We start from the raw sequence: 16,662 nt of genomic DNA on the forward strand, positions 1-16,662 counted from the left end.
AAAATATATATTTTTAAATTTTCTGAGTCCCTGTGAATTCACTACCAAGCCATTTCTTATAACACACACACACACACACACACACACACACACACACGGGGGGGGGGGGTACCCCCCAAAAAACAGAATTTTTTTTCAAAACTATGTGTTACATATTTTTTACAAAACAACCTTATCACCTTTAAAGTACTCTCCATTATGCTTAATACATTTGTCAAATCTGGGATTCCATTCTTGGAAATATTTTTCAAACTCATCTATCTGGATGGCTGAAAACACCTCTTTTTTTTTTCACCTCTTCTATGTTGTCAAATTGCTTTCCTTTCATGTCCCTCTGCATTCTCAGAAACAAAAAGAAGTCTCACAGAGTGAGGTCAGGTGAGTAAGGTGAGTGGGGCAAGTGAGGCATGCTATTATTTTTGCCAAAAACTGGTGTGCTGAGATGGCTGCCTGAACAGGTGCGTTGTCCTGGTGGCAAAACCAGACACCCCCCCACCCAACCCTGCCCGTCTGCCACAAATAAGGATTTTTTGTCGTAACTTTTCAGAACCTCTAAATAGAAAACTTGGTTAACAGCCTGACCTGGTGGAATGAGCTCCAAATCCACTACAAGCCACCGTTTTCATCCATTGGGAAGGTGAGTGACGTCCAGAACGATGTTTGTCATCAATCCACCTTTCACCTTTTTTGGAAATGAGAAGAATACACTCGAGTTTTCCCATAGCACTGTCCTTGTAAGCTGTGTTCAACATCACAACAGTTTCTGTGACATTTTTCCTGAACAGGAAACAAAATTTCACATCTGCACGCTATTTTCTGAAATCAGCCATCACAAAAAAATGAGGTTCAAACGAAGTGGCTTTTATGAAAAAAAAAACTTTACTGAGACCAGAGAGAACCTTCCATGGTGATGCCACTGCATGCACTAATTCAGAGTGAACTTCTGGATGCTTACCGAGTGGGAAAAATGTGTATTGTGAAAGTGTGACTCCGCCCAGCACAATCCCGGTTTTGGGGGATACCCCCTCATGTGTACTCTCCTCATTTCCTCCCCTTACCTTTCTCCACCACTAAGAAATAACCACTGTTCTGAATTTTATGTGGAGCCGTCCCTTGATTTGTCAATTTTGGATTTTATCAAATAACTGTATACGTTGGAACTGTTGCCTGTTTGATGTTTGTAAGAAGAGCATCATATTACATGCAGACTTTTGAGATCTTCTACACTCAGTGTAGTTATGAAGACGGCGAGTATTGCTCTGTGTATCATTCTCCCTGCTCTGCTGAAAAATATCTCTTTCTTTGAAAATACTACCGTGTATTTTGTCAGTGAAATTTTTGTTTGTTTGTTTCTCCTGGATTTTGATCATTTGAATCACAGAATGTTACATACATTCTTAAACATGTCTGGACACACATGCAAGAGGCTTTTAAAAAAAATTGGTTTAAAACATGTCATTTTAACAAATTTAAATCTATAATTCAATGGCATTAAATGTATCCATCATGCTGTACAACCATCTCCACTATTAGTTTCCAATTTTTTTCCCCCTCATCCTAAACAGAAACTCTGTACCCAAAAAATCCATCCCAAAGAATGAGCGCCATTGCTATCCCCTCCACTGGGCATGGTCATCACAAATCTACTTTCTGTCTCTATGCATTTAATTATTCTAGTTATTACATGTAAGTGGGATACTACGATATTTGTCCCTTTGTGCCTGGCTTTTTTTTCACTTAGTACCTTATTATAGCATGCATTAGAACTTCTTTCCTTTTATGGTGGAATAATATTCCATTGTATGTGTAGAGCACATTTTGCTTATCCATTCATCGGTTGATAAGTGTTTGTTTCCACTCTCTGGCTTATAAGGATAGTGCTGCAGTGAACACTGGTGTGTGTGTATCTGTTTAAGTAAGTCCCTGTTTTGAATTCTTTGGGTTATAAGTACTAGGAATGGAAATGCTTCCAAATGAAACCCACTGCCATCGAATCAATTCTGACTCATTCTGACTCATTACTCAGAGTAGAACTGCTCCCAAGGTTTCTGAGGCAGTAAATCTTTACAGGGAAACTGCTGCTGGAGTTGAACCACTGACCTTGTAGTTAACAGCCCAAGTGTGACCTGCTATGCCACAGGTCTCCTTGCCGAATTATGGAATCAAATGATAATTCTATGTTTAGCTTTTTGAGAAACGGCCAAATTGTTGCAAAACAGCTCCGCCATTTTACATTCCAACCAGCAGTGAAGTTGGGTTCAAATTTCACTACATCCTCACCAGCACTTTTTTATTTTCTATTTTTAAAGTATTCCATGATAACTATATTGTTAGGTATAAAGTGGTATCTCGTTTAGTTGTTTATCTTCTGGGTGAAATGTCTATTCAAGTCTTTTGGCCATTTTTAATTATATTGTTTGTCTGCTGTTGCGTTGTAGGATTTCTTTATACTCGATATTAAGCCTTTATCATATATATCATTTTGAAATATTTTCTTCCACTCTAAAGGTTGACTTTTCACTTTTTTTAATAAGTCCTTTGTGTACAATAGTTTTAATTTTGATGAAATTCAGTTTATTCATTTTGATATTTTTTGTGCATTTGGTGTCATATCTAAGAATCTATTACCAATTCAGTGTCCAAAAGATTTACTTCAATGTTTTCTTCAGGGAGTTTTATGGTTTCAGTGATTTTATTTAAGTCATTAAGTTAAGTTTTATGTAGTGTGAAGTAGAACTCAGCTTTAATCTCATTCTTTTGCCTATAGAAATTCAATTATTCTGACATTGTTTTCTGGGGGGAAAAATCTTTATCCGTTGAAAGGAATTCACACCTTTGTAAGAAATAAATTGCCCATAGATCACTGGTTTATTTCTGGAGTATCTATTTGAGTCTATTTGTCCATATTTCTTATTCTAATACCACACTGTTTTGATGACTGTAGCTTTATAGTACATTTGAAATTGGGAAGTGTGGATCCCTCCCACTTTCTTCTTCTTTTTAAAGATTGCTTCGGTTATTCCGGATCCTTGGCAATTTCAGATAAATTTAAGAATTGTTGTTTTCTTTGTGCAAAAAGATTTCAAAATTTGATAGAGATTTCATAGAATATGTTATGTGTTTTCAGTAGTATTGACATCTTAACAATATTAAGTTTTCCAACCCCTTTATTAGGATTTACAGTTAAAAAAATTCTTTTCAGCAATGTTTTATAGATTTTGATGTACAAGTTTTCACCTCCTTGGTTAAATATGTAACTAGATGCTTTATTTTTCTAAATGCTATTATAAATAAAATTATTTTCCTAATCTTTATTTCTGATTATTCACTTTTGGTGTGTAGAACCAGCGCTGGTTTGTGTGTTGATCTTGTACTCATAGATTTGCTCTAGTAGCTTTCTTGTGAAATCTTTGGCATTCCTTATCATCTGCAAAGGAGATAGTTTTACTTCTGTTTTGGTTTGGATGTTGTTCAAGAGTCTTGGGGAGTTTATACCTAGAGGCGAGATTGTTTAATTTTAAAATATGTAAATATTTAACTTTAGAAAATAATGTCAAATTGTGTTTCAAAAAGATTGTACCTGTTTCTGTTCTAATCATCAATGTATAAGAGATGCCCCTCATCCACATCACATCCTTTGAATACTTGGACCTGTTAGACTTGGAGCTATTTTTGTCAATGAAGTCGGTAGAAATGGTATTTTCTTTGTGGTCTCCAGTTTCATCTATTGCTATGTGTTAGAATCTACTGACTGACAGTGTGTTTCGTGCTTTCTGATTCTTCACAGATGAACACAAATTTTTATGTTTATGGGCCATGGCCACATATATTTCTTTGTGTGATACCTGTTCATATCTTTCCATTAATTTTATTTATTTGTCTTTTTGCAATTGCTTTTATTGATTTTCAGATTTTTTCATGTTTTTATCATATGAATCCTTTATTTGTTGCAAATATGTGCTTTTAGTCTGTAGTTTGTCTTTTCATTTCCTTTTAGTGTAATAGTAGTTAAAAAGAATGAGACCTTCCCCCCTCCTCTAGAAAGTGAAACATTCATGAAACAAATAACACATACTTTATGCTAGTTAACTTTCTGGTAGGCTTGTTTTTGCCTCCAAAACCAAACAAAACATCCCCCTTACTACCTTCAAATCAACTCAGTGACCCTAAAAGGCACAGTAGAGCTGACCCTATGGGTTCCCGAGACTGTCTTTAGGAGAGTAGAAAGCCTCGTCTTTCTCCTACAGAGAGGTTGATGGTTTCAAACTACTGACTTTACAGTTAGCAGATCAATGCATAATTCACTACATCACCAGGGATCCACCCGACAATTTGTTGGAACATTCAATGTTGTTTCCGTTTTTTGTCTCTCCTGTTCTGCCTTACCCATGGTTCCAAACAGGGAAACCTGTTGGCAGTGTGGGGGTTCTTGGAACTCTGTGTGGAGGGCGGAGGGAGCACTCTTTCTTGTGGAACTGCTGCCGGATTTTCTTTTGAGTAGTGTTTTCATTCAAGGGAACTGACTGGCCTTACAGTGTCTGGCTTGCCTAAGAAAATAATGAGCAATGTTACAATGTGGTTCTATTGTCTGAAAAGCTCTTTGGGCAGCGCTAGAAAACCAAAACAAAAGAAAGAGCGGGGAAAGAAAGCATGGTTTGATAAATTTAGCCTAATACTCTGAATATTGTTTCAAGGGTTGTCTGCTGAAAATTCTCTAATTGAAAAGGAAAACTCACATCCTTTCTAGCCCACTCACCGATGAGAGCCAGGCTAGGACTTCTCCCTGCGATATAGGAGGGCTTCAACAAGTTCTTGGAGAAATGGCATTAAAAGACTGGATTTTTTCATGAATGATTTGAAGTCCCCTTGAATATGCACTTGAACGAGGTAAAATTATGATGCATTCTAAGGGTGGCAAATTATAGGAGTTTTAAGTTTTCTCATGTGTGTTTTTGTAATTACTGAAAAATCATCATGTGAGGGAAATACCTGTTAGCTTTTGCTGTTTGACTATCTGTTCTTAGAATAAATGGTAAGTAGTGGCTATGAGTTGGACTGCTAGCGGCAAAGTCTGCAGTTTGAAACCACCAGCAGCTGCTCCGAGGGAGAAAGACAAAGCTTTCTACTCCTATAAAGGGTTACAGTCTCCAAGGGTTACAGTCTCCAAAACCCACAGGGGCACTTCTACCCTGCCCTATAGGGTCACTGTGAGTCAGCATCGGCTCCATGGCAGTGAGTTTGGTTTGGTTTGAGTGAATTCTACACCATTGACTTCATTCACTGGTAGTCGGGAGTGGGGGGGTGGGGGGCAGTAAAATAGCAGACTTGCTCACCAGCTGGAATCATGAACCACTCAGTAATAAGCACTGATCACCATATATTGACTTACGTTCATCGCTATCGGCTTGTTTTATCTGCCAACAACCAGAAGAAGCAGATATTGTTATTACGCTCCTCTTACAAGGAAGGAAATGGAAGTCCATGGCCTTAAAGGTGCATAGGTGTCACCTGAGACTTGGGGGACCACCTACTCCAACCTTCTGGTCAGGAATCATTTGGACTCAGCTTGGACACTTTAGAGGCAGGGAGCTTCCACATGGGGGGAATCTCACAGGGTAGGCAAGGGGCTTCATGGATGACTCAGGAGGCTGTTCCTGGGCTGGCTCCAGAGACTCAAAAGAGTGTGACTTGATTCCTCCCCAACACGCAACCCTTCTCCACTCTCTGGTACTCTTTAACACCTCACCCCTGCCCACACCCCAACCACTAAACAAACTCTGCCTTGCAAGCTCGCCCTGGGGAGAAAGTAATGATTAGACTGTGGGAAAAACGCTGTGACAACACCAATCAGTTTGGAATTGGCCTTGATTTGCTGTGACATTTTCTGACGCACTCATTGCCTGGACCCTTGTCCTGCCCACTTCCAGCTTGATCTCCCTAGTTAAGGGCTAACTCACCGGAGCACCAAAGGGAGCAAGGATGTCTTCCTGCCTCACTGTTTGTGTTCCCAGCCTCACGGGTGCCTGGGTGCCTGCTCAGAGCCGGTGAAGCAGTCTTTTCAATGCGGTGGGTCCTATTCAGAAGCTGAATAGCGGCCAAGCAAGCATTCTGACCACAGCCAGATGGGTAGCTTTTCTCAGGCTCTGTCTCCAAGTTGCTACTCAGACATACCGTGTCATCTGCATTCTTTGACTGAAAGGCAATAATCACAAAGAAGAAAATGAAAATATCCTTGACTAGAAACACCGAAAAATGCTCCACTGCCATTCTTATCTTTATTGCTCTTTCAGGTCTTGTCATTTTCCACTGTGAGGAGCCAGCAGCCAGGAGGCCAGACCACTTAGCACTGGCTTACCTTAAAGGACACAACATTTTGAAGATGTCAATTTCATTGCTTTTGGCACAGAGCATGAATTCTCTCGCAATGGAAACCTAAAAGCATGGTTCAAGACAGGGTAAAAGACAGGTTCTTTTATTGCTGATTAAGTATTTGCAGTTTGAATGTGCTGAAGCAAGGGCTTCTATAGGGCTCCCCCCAATTTAAAAAAAATTTTTTTAAACAGTGTAGTAAGTTTACACAGACCAAAACATTTGCTATTTTGAACTTGCTCCTAGTACAATCCAGTGACATTCAGTACATTCATTATGTACTGAACCATCATCCCAGTCTGTTTCCAAAATTTCCCCATCACCCTTAAATGAACCTCAGTACAAAAATAAACCTCAGAGCTCAGTGCCCCCTAAGTCATAGCCCCCCTTTCCTCCTCCCTCCTATGCCTGGTAGCCATGAGTCAGCTTTGGTCTCCACACATTTGTCTATTCTAGATATTTTGTACAACTGAAATCACACATTTGTCATTTGAGACCTTCTTATTTGACTCAGCATTTTATCTTCCATTATGTTGTCAATGTTCATTCATATCATAGCATGCTACAGAACATAATTTCACTTCACAACTGAGTAATATTCTATTGTAAACATACAAAGGGGTACCCCCAAAAAACAGAATTGTGCTGGGCAGAGTGGAGCTTTCATAGTATACATTTTTCCCTCTAGGTGAGCATGGAGCAACTTGCTCTGAGTTAGTGCACCCAGTGACATCACCTGGGAAGGTTCTCTCTGGTCACCATGAATTTTTTCATAGCAGCAATTTCACTTGACCCTCGCTTTTTGTGATGGCCGATTTAAGACAACAGTGTCTGGAAGTCAGAATGTGTTGTCAAGAATTTTGCAACAGTCTTCAGTTCACACTGGTGCGCAGTCACACAGTTCTTTCCACTATGAGCATAGGAACCAATCTGAGCTGTGTTGACCACGCAGTCTTCCTCAATAAAAATGTGGTCCTTGATATGTAAAGGAAAAGATGCAAGACTTTTACCAAATTTCTTGAATGGTCGCCTTATGAGATGACTTTTCACAACACGGTGGTGTCTGACACTTAGATTTATGAGATCACCTTGGATAATACAGTGGATAATTCATCACAGTGGTCTTGCCATTGAGAGCTATGCCCTGTCTTCCATAAAGCACCTCCTCCTGAATAACTTTGTCCCCACATGCTGTCTCAATATCCTTGGATTTGTTGTAGAGAAGCTCGCCTAACTCCATGGCCAGGCATCTCCTTTCTGCAGCTCCAGCTCAGGCAAACTCCAGATCCCTTTTGGTTTAATTGTATCAACATCCAAAATTTATGTTGATCTGCATGCGTTTCTGTCCCAGATAGTAGCTTTATCTACCATGGAGGAAAAGGTACAGGTATTTTTCTTTTTCTTTGGGGATGTCATAATTTGCTGGTTTTCCCCCCCTGAAGATGACAATCCAGGACTTTGCCAACAAGCAATAGTTAAGGAATGGCTGAACAAAAAAATGGTTTAGTTAATGGAATGGTCTGGAAAATAAGCTTGGCATAACCATTTGAACCACATTTCAAGGAATTAGAGTTCCAGACACAGTAAGACTGTGCCAAAAATAATGCAATCATTCATTAATGAAATCTGGAAACATTTGAGGAGCTTGCTATGAAAAGCAACTCCTTCTGCACAGAATATAGTTGTAGAAGTGGAGCTGGAGCAATGAGGTAAATGAAGACTCAGAGCTTGCTGATAACCTTCGAGGACTGGCTGATGAGTGGGGACTTTTAAGGGTTTGAGGAAAAGCCACTTGACATCTTCTAGTAGTGAAGGGCAGTGAATGGTGTGTAAACCAACAGGCCACCCCACAGTAGAAGATCCAGAGACAGAGCCTGGTTTGAATGATTGGAGGAGGGCAGGAATACCAGAAGGCTGGTTGGAGAGTGATCAGACCTTCAGGAAGCATTCTACAAAGGGGAACTGGAATGGTCTAGATTAGTGTTTCCCAAAGTGGGCAATACTGGCCTTGAGGAGGGCACTACAACGATGAGGAGGTGCACAAGCAGATACCTATACTTTTTTTCCTGGATTTTGGGCTATACTGAATACTGAAAGTACCATGGACTGACTGCTAGTAGGACAAACCGATCTGTCTTGGAAGAAGTACTGCCCAAGTGCTCCTTCGAGGCAAGGATGGTAAGGTTTCATAGTACATCTCTTGGACATGTTGTCAGGAGAGACCAGTCCCTGGAAAAGGGCAGCATGTGTGATAAAATAGAGGAGCAGTGAAACAGAGGAAGGCCGTTGGTGAGACAGATTGACAACAATGGCTCAACAATGGGCTCAAGCATAGGAACCATTATGAGGCTGGTGCAGGGCCGGGCAGTGTTTCATTTTGTTGTGCATAAATAAGGTCATTATGGGTTGGGACTAACTTGATGGCATCTAGGAACAACAACAATAGTAACAAAATGTTTTTCATTGCTAAGAGGCACTGAGTATTTTTTTTTTTTTCTGAAAAAGGTGGTAGGCCAAATAAGGTTGGAAATCTGTGGTCAATTAGCGGGTATGTTAGTCTGGGTGGACTAGAGAAACAAATTCATAAACACACATAAGTATATAAGGAAGAGGTTTATATACAAGAGCAATTAGACATTGAGAAAACATCCCAACCCAGTGTAGTCCCAGGCCATAAGTCTGATATTAGCCCATATATCCGATACCAATCTATAAAGTCCTCTTCAGACTCACGAAACACATGCAATGAAGCCAAATGCAGGACGATCACAAGCCAGTGGGTAGAAAGTCTTTGGGTCCAGTAGCACTGTAGGCATCTAAGTGCTGGCAGGGGTCTCTCTGTGGCTTCTCCGGGTTCCGAGGTCTGGTTGCATCCATGTGGCTTTTCTTCTGCAATTGTCTCTCCAGGAGTACATATAGAGAGAGGTGTCTTCCACCTCCAACTTCATTTCTATCACCAAGTTCATATTTTCCAACCACTGTTCCTTCCTCTTTGTTTCCGACTATTACATTCCAAACTTCAAAGAATATCACTACATCTTGATTGCATGTTTGATCAATTGCTGACTGAAGATGTTGGTAGAATGCTTCAATTTCTTCACCACTAGCTTTTGTGGTTGGTGCATGTTTTTGAATAGTAGTTTTATTGATTTGGTTTCTTAATTCTTGGGTGCTGCTATAATGAGAATGCCATAGGTGGATGGCTTTATCAAACAAAAATGTATTCTCTCTCAGTTTAGGAGGCTAGATGTTCAAATTCAGAGTGCTGGCTCGAGGGGAAGGCTTTCTCTCTCTGTTGGTATTAGAGGAAGATTCTTGTCTCCTTTCCTCATTGGTGGTCTTTGTGTTCTTTGTACATGTGTCTTGGCATTCATGCTCTCCAGGGTGTAGCAGGTTCACAGCACATGGACCCTGGGTCGAAATGACATGCTCCATTCCCAGAACTTCTTTCTTGGTGGTACTGAGGCCCATCTCTCTCTGCTTACTTCTCTCTCCTTTTATCTCCTGTAAGAGAAAGAATAATAGTGAAGGCACTACCCAAGAGAAACTCCCCTTATATCCCATCAGGTTTGTCAGGATCTGAGTAAGAGTGTGCATCCTTATCCTAACCCTCTTAAAACTAATTGGCTGATCACAACAGACCCCATCCTGAGGGCTGACTCTATCAAGACATAACTGCCAAACCGCTGAGAACCCTGGTCCAGCCAAGTTGGTGCTTATTTGGAGGGAGTAACGATTCAATCTGACATCAAAGTAAAACAGTGAGACGTTGGGTTCCCAGGAATGAGCACATTTCTAGAAAAATGCCCAGTGGACACAAATTCATGAACAAAAATGGGCACATTTAACTTCCAGGACAGTGAGGAGTCAAGCCTGAATTGGGGCTGAGGTTTGTGCTATGCTGTGCTGTTGTGCTGGAATCCTCCCCTGGGGCTTGCAGCTGGCCTTTGGGTAGAAACTAAGAGGTCTCAGCTGCTGAAATTGGCCAGCATTTGGGGCAGGAAATCAGGAGAATCATTCCAGGGGAAAGAATACTGGTGATGGCCTCGAGGATGGTGAGACTCTTCCTCATGTACTTTGGACAAGTGAGCTGGGCGAACCAGTTCTTGGAAGGGCATCATACGTGGGCAAGTAGAGAGGTAGCAAAAAAGAGGAAGATCCCTGATAAGTTGAATTGCATGGTGGCAGTAACAATGGCTCAAGCATTGCAACAACTATGAGGATGACATAAGACCAGGCAGTTTCATTTTATTGTACACAGGATTGCTATGAATCACAACCAGTGTGTCTGTATCTGACAACAACGTTATTACAAGTATTGCATCATGCCTTCTTACCTAATAGAAAAGAGCTCAAAGGAAGCCAATAGTCCTTGTGATGAAAAAGGCCCTCACTGAATATTAGCAGCATAGTCTGGCCTCTTTCTCCCAGTGAGTAAAATGTTGCATTTACAACCAAAACATGAAAGGTCTGTTGAGGTTAATATCATGGAAAAAAATCATGGCGGTGCTGCAAGGGAAGCATGTAACTGCTAACCACAGGTTGATGGTTCAATCCACCAGCTGCTCTGTGATAGGCAGATGAGATCCTCTGCCTCTGTAAAGATGGACAGTCTCTGAAGTGCTATATAGGGTCGCGATGAGTCAGAATTGACTTGATGGCAGTGGGTTTGGCATTTTGTGAAATACTCAGAGTTTTGCTAGACATGGGATGGACTGTGGAACACAGGCACACAAAAAGTAAATCAACAGAAAATGTGTCATCCCCGGCTCTCCATAACTGCCTGTTCAGTTGGGAAAATAAAATTTGATAGCCCCCTATCAAGTATCAACTTCTTGGTACCATCTGCAAATGCCATTTGGGTTCCAGAAGGGCAGGCTCCCTGTGGCTATTCATAGTCACAGGAGGTATTCTAGAAGAGGTACAGGGGCCGGTTTGGATAAGCAGGGCGTTGAGAGGGAGGATGAGGGAAAATGGGAAGCTGAGTGGTATAGTAGTTAGTTATGCATTGGGCTGGGATTCGTGAGATCAGCAGTTCAAAACCACCAGCTGCTCTGTGGGAGAAAGATGGGGCTTTCTACTCCTGTAAAGAGTTGTAATCTTGTAAACTCATAGGGGCAGTCTTACCCTGTCCTATAGGGTCACTATGGGTTGACCTCACCTAGATGGCAATGAATTTTTAAACAACGAGTATAAGAAGAAAAAGTATCAGAAGACCCAAAACAATCATATCCATGTGAATGAGGGGGAGTGGAGTGGAGACCCAAAGCCCATCTGTAGACAATTGGACATCCCCTCACAGAAGGATCACAAGGAAGGGACGAGCCAATCAGAGTGCAGGATAGCACCAATGAAACGTACAACATTCTTCTAGTTCTTTAATGCTTCCTCCCCCCACACCCCTCCACTATCATGACCCCAGTTCTACCTTACAAATCCAACTAGACCAGAGCATGTACAGTGGTACAGATAAGAGCCCTTGACACACGGAATCCAGGACAGATAAACCCCTCAGGAACAATGATGGGAGTAGTGATACCATGAGGGTAGGGGGAAGGTGGGGGAGAAAGGGGGAACAGATTGCAATGATTGACGTATAATCCCCACCCACCCAGCGTGATGAACAACAGAAATGTGGGTGAAGGGAGACAGTGGATGGTGTAAGATATGAAAATAATAATTTATAATTTATCAAGGCTTCATGAGGGTAGGATGGTGGGAGAGGGAGGAAAAAATGAGGAGTTGATACCAAGGACTCAAGTTGAAAGTGTTTTGAAAATGTACAAATGTGCTCGACACAATGGATGTGGGATTGTTAGGAAGCTGTGAGAGCCCCCAGTGAAATGATGTTTTTTAATTACTTTTTTTAAAAAGGAAGAAAAGGTTCTGAAATTGATTGTGGTGATGATTGTAAAATTCTTCATGCTATGACTGAAGGATTAAATTGCATGTCATGTAAAGGATATGCCAATAAAACTATTTCTTGAGTGGTGTAGCAGTATATAAATAGGGAACTTCCAGAAAGCCAAACTGGATTCAGAAGAGGACATGGAACAAGGAATATTATTGCTGGTATCAGATGGATCTTGGTTGAAAGCAAAGAATACCAGAAAGATGTTTACTTGTGTTTTATTATGTATGTAAAGGCATTCCACTTTGTGGACCATAACAAACTATAGATAACATTGTAAAGAATGGGAATTCCAAAACATTGCATTATGCTCGTGTAGAAGGTTTATGTACATAAACCAGAGGCAGTCCTTCAAACAGAACACGGGGATATTGTGTGACTTAGAATCAGGACAGGTGTGTGCCAGGGTTGCATCCTCAGACCATATGTATTCAACCTGTATGTTGAGCACATACTCTGAGAAGCTGAACTCTATAAAGCAGAATGAGGCATCGGGGTTGGAGGAAGACTCATTAACCACCTTTGATTTGTTGTTGACATGACGTTGCTTCCTGCAAGAGAAGAGGACTTGACACATTTACTGATGGAGAGCAAAGACTTCAGCCTTGCGTGGCTTACCCCTCAACTAAAGAAAACAACCCTCCTCACACACACACCCTACACCCCCCCCCCAACAGGACCAATAGCAGCATCATGAACAACGGAGAAAGGATTGAAGTAATCAAGGATTTCATTTTACTTAGATCCACAACCAAGGCCCATTGGAGTAGTTGATGTTGCAGAAGATCCCTTTAAAGTGCCTGCAGGCTGCCAGGGTGTGGGGAAGGTCCATTCCCAGCCCCTACCAGCATGCCCTTTGCAGGGCCCCAGGGAAAGCTTTGGGCAGAGGGCTGTAGGATGAACAGCCCAAATGAAGAGGACCAGGTGCCCGGAGGTCGAAAGCACAAAGCTATCCCTTCACTTACAGTAAATAGAATAAGCATTCTTTCCAGCACCATCATAATGACTAGTTCAATTTAGAGCTGCTTCAAAACTTGGTCCCTAATATTTTGTAAAGGAACTAGTACATTTCATAAAGCAAACTGATTGGAATCCATTGGTCACTGCTATTGTCAAGTAGCAAGTCATTGCCCTTGCTAGTGAATCGGTAAGTATCAATCACATTAAAATTTTAAGGAACATTTTCCCCTACAATATCAGAGGTGGGTCAAAGAAAGAGAACACCAATTACCCCGATTCATTCGCAAGGCAATGACACTTGTCATTTACTACTCAAATTCACTTCCATAATTTCCTGGTTAAATATATAAATACAAGTATGTAAATACAGATAGATAGATAGATAGATAGATAGATAGATAGATAGATAGATAGATAGATAGATAGATAAAATCACTTCTCTCCTGGCAGGCAGCACATTTTGACTTGAATAAGTCCTTGGGTGGCTTTACAGTGGCAGGGAATATCCTAGATGAAGGGCATCTTTTCAAAGGGGTTCCGGTACAAATGCAGGGAGAGGCCATCCCCACACATCCACTCGCCAGTGTTCGGACAGACTCTGTGTGCACGCGCGAAAGGCTTTGTGAATGCAGGAAGGAAGAGCCACAACTCCTGGTGGAAAACTGGTTCCCCGTCTCTGCAAGGAAGAAATACTGGGTTTCTTGGCCTTGCGCCCTGAATGGAGAAACGCCCTGCACTCGGGAAGACGTCAAAGCCATTCCCACCAGAGGCAGCACCCCCTCCACCGTCCTTCCACCTGCCGTCCTTGTCCGGCCCTTTCTTGACTTCTGGACCTGCCAGGAACGCAGCCATGGGGGCGGAAGCCAGCCGGGTCTGAAGTGTGGGAGGCTGCGGCATTTCAACAGCTGCTGGGGGGGCGGGCGGCATATTTTAATTGTCTCGGGGCAATTTCCATAGAGTCTAGTCATCCCTCCCCCCACGCCACAATCCCCTCCCCCCTCGCTAACCTCTGAAGAAGTGACCATAAAGAGACACTCGCTGGTCCTATTTGAGAATTAAACGAATGAGTTGACTTGGGCGAGGGGTCACTTCATGTAGGGGAGGGAAGAAGAAGGGGACAGGAATTCCCTCTTTGTCTCCCGCGGTGGCTGTCGCCGCCATGCGCAGGGATTTTCCCTCCAGTCTGGAATCCTGCGTTGACAGCTGCTCGGAGATTCTCTGCTCTGCCTTCGCGCAGCCTCTCCTGGCCCCACTTGAGAACGGGGTGGTGGATGGTTTACAGCCAGGCCGAAGCCCTCCTGACATCCCTTTCCTTGCAGTGGGACCAGGGGGGGCCACAGTCTCTTTCCACATTTGCCTGGCCATCCGCATGGTCAGCAGTTCAAAACCACCAGCACCGCCTCCGAAGACAGACCTGGCTTTCTACTCCCGTAAACAGTAACAGTGGCGGAAACACTGAGCGGCCGCTATGCTGTCAGCACTGTCTCCACGGCAAGCAAGTTTGGGTTGGCTTCGAATCCCGAGGCTGGGCCCCTCCTTCCCCATCTTTTCCGTTTGCACGGTGCATGGACTTACCAGGCCCCGCAGAAGCGCCAGGGCTCCTTTTATTGAGAAGGACAGCAAGGGCCAGAAGGTGTTGCTGAGGTGGGGGTTGGGCACAGAACTGGTGAGTAGATGAGCCGAGATTCAAAGTCCAGTCTTGTGGCTCCCAATCCAGGGCCCCTTCCCGTTTCCCTCAGCTACCTGGGCCCCTTTTCCTTCGGGCCCTTCCACAGAAGCACCTATTTCATGTTCACATGCACTAGCACATACGACTAAACAGAAACGAATGGGTGTTTGCCCCACCAGGCCCACGGCAGGTGTCTTCCCCACGGGTGAGTCTGGTGGGAGCGCGATATCCATATTACAATGGTCATGGTTGCTACAATGAATCCTTTTCCAGAACCCCATTTACAGAGGAGGAAACTGAGGCTGGGTCCCAAAGCCTGTAGAACAGGCTGACGATGTGAACTCACTGTGCTCCCAGCTGTGCCTTCTGCCACCTCGTTTCTGTGGCAAGAAGGCCCCCAGCATCTTAATCGCATGCTGCAGGCAACCCCCTCTCCTTGAGCTGTGGCCCACACACGCCTCAGCCAGTGGACCAGAAGCCCCCCTGCTGAACATGGTGAATCTTTATGAAGTAGTAGTGAGGTCACCCTCTCAACTCCTCAAAGTAGGAGCTCTTACACGTTCTCTCCCATTTTGCAGCTGGAGTCACTTGCCTGCACGGACCATCCAGGGCTCCGGGGTCCATGATCCACCCACCATGCTTGGTTGCCTCTGCCCTGGCCACGGCAGGCAAAGGCTCCCCCTCCCCCTCCCCCTCCCCGGGGGTCAAAGGTAGATCTGGTTTCCATACCTTCCCTCTTTCGAAACAAGATGCGATCTGGATTTCTTTTATTTCTTTACTTACTTTTCGTTTAGAGGGTTCACCCTGGCGGGGACTGGAAAGAGCACCTGCTCCGGCCAAGCTCAGAAGCCAGGGCAAAGCAGTCTCCCTTGGGAACTGGGCCAGGAGACAGTGTAGACATTCGCTTTGCTGGTCGCACGGCTGGTAGCCTATGGGACCACAGGTAGAACCCGCAGTAGCCGGACGTCTGTGGCAAGCACGTGTGCTGGGGCGTTGGGAGGACACTACTTCTCCAGCCTGGGCAGTTATTTCCAGCTGAGACAGGGAGTTGCCTGACGCCAAGGAAAAAATTGCTGCCGGAACCAATGAACGGTAGGAGATTTGAGAAATGGCCAAAATGTGCCCTCACGCATCTGGTTTCATAGGTGGCCCGATTTTTTAAGAAATGTCGCTCGTGCAGTCAGGGATTTCCTTGGTCGCGGTTCACACGCTGTATGCTCAGCTGTACATGCCTGTGCCATTATGGACCTGTATTCAACCTGAAAGGAGTCTGTGGTTGAGGCAATTTGGTCAGTGGTTTGAACCCACCAGCCTCTCCATCCGGGAGAAATGAGGCAGACTGCTTCCACGAAGAGTCCAGCCTCATAGTCTCTAGCACATGGACTAGTGTGCTATAGACCACTGGGACTTTAGGCCCTGTTCTTTTGAAACACACAACTTCCTTCACAGGCCAAACCAAAAGGACTTGCTGTGGGAACCCCACTCAGTGAACTGGGCTCTACCTCAAACCCATTGTACTTCAGGCTGAAACTCCCTAGTGTGAGAAGTAGCCGATGACGACTTCTAGCCCATGGGTATAGAAGTGGCGGGCATGGGACTTGACTTCAGATCTCTTGGTGTAAGGATGTCCAATGAATGGTGGCCTGAAACTACCAGGTAATTACTCTTAATGTCCTCCTTGCTTCAGTATGATGTGTAGTAATCTGATAGGAGTGGCTCTGCCATTGTGAATGAATGTTACTGGAAGACCTGC

The 16,662-nt window shown here is 43.5% G+C and overlaps 1 long non-coding RNA gene across 1 annotated transcript in view; it reads left to right on the forward strand.

The window, feature by feature from the left end:
* Positions 1 to 587: 587 nt before the first annotated feature.
* Positions 588 to 16,662, forward strand: part of LOC123521657 — a 37,098-nt gene continuing 21,023 nt past the window's right edge. The window contains exon 1 of the long non-coding RNA XR_006680047.1: positions 588 to 637. This is a non-coding gene — a long non-coding RNA (uncharacterized LOC123521657). The remainder of the gene's footprint in view (positions 638 to 16,662) is intronic.

This window comes from Echinops telfairi, unplaced genomic scaffold, assembly GCF_000313985.2.
Source record: "Echinops telfairi isolate 266 unplaced genomic scaffold, ASM31398v2 ScPeMD7_31;HRSCAF=116, whole genome shotgun sequence".
Lineage (NCBI taxonomy): Eukaryota > Metazoa > Chordata > Mammalia > Afrosoricida > Tenrecidae > Echinops > Echinops telfairi.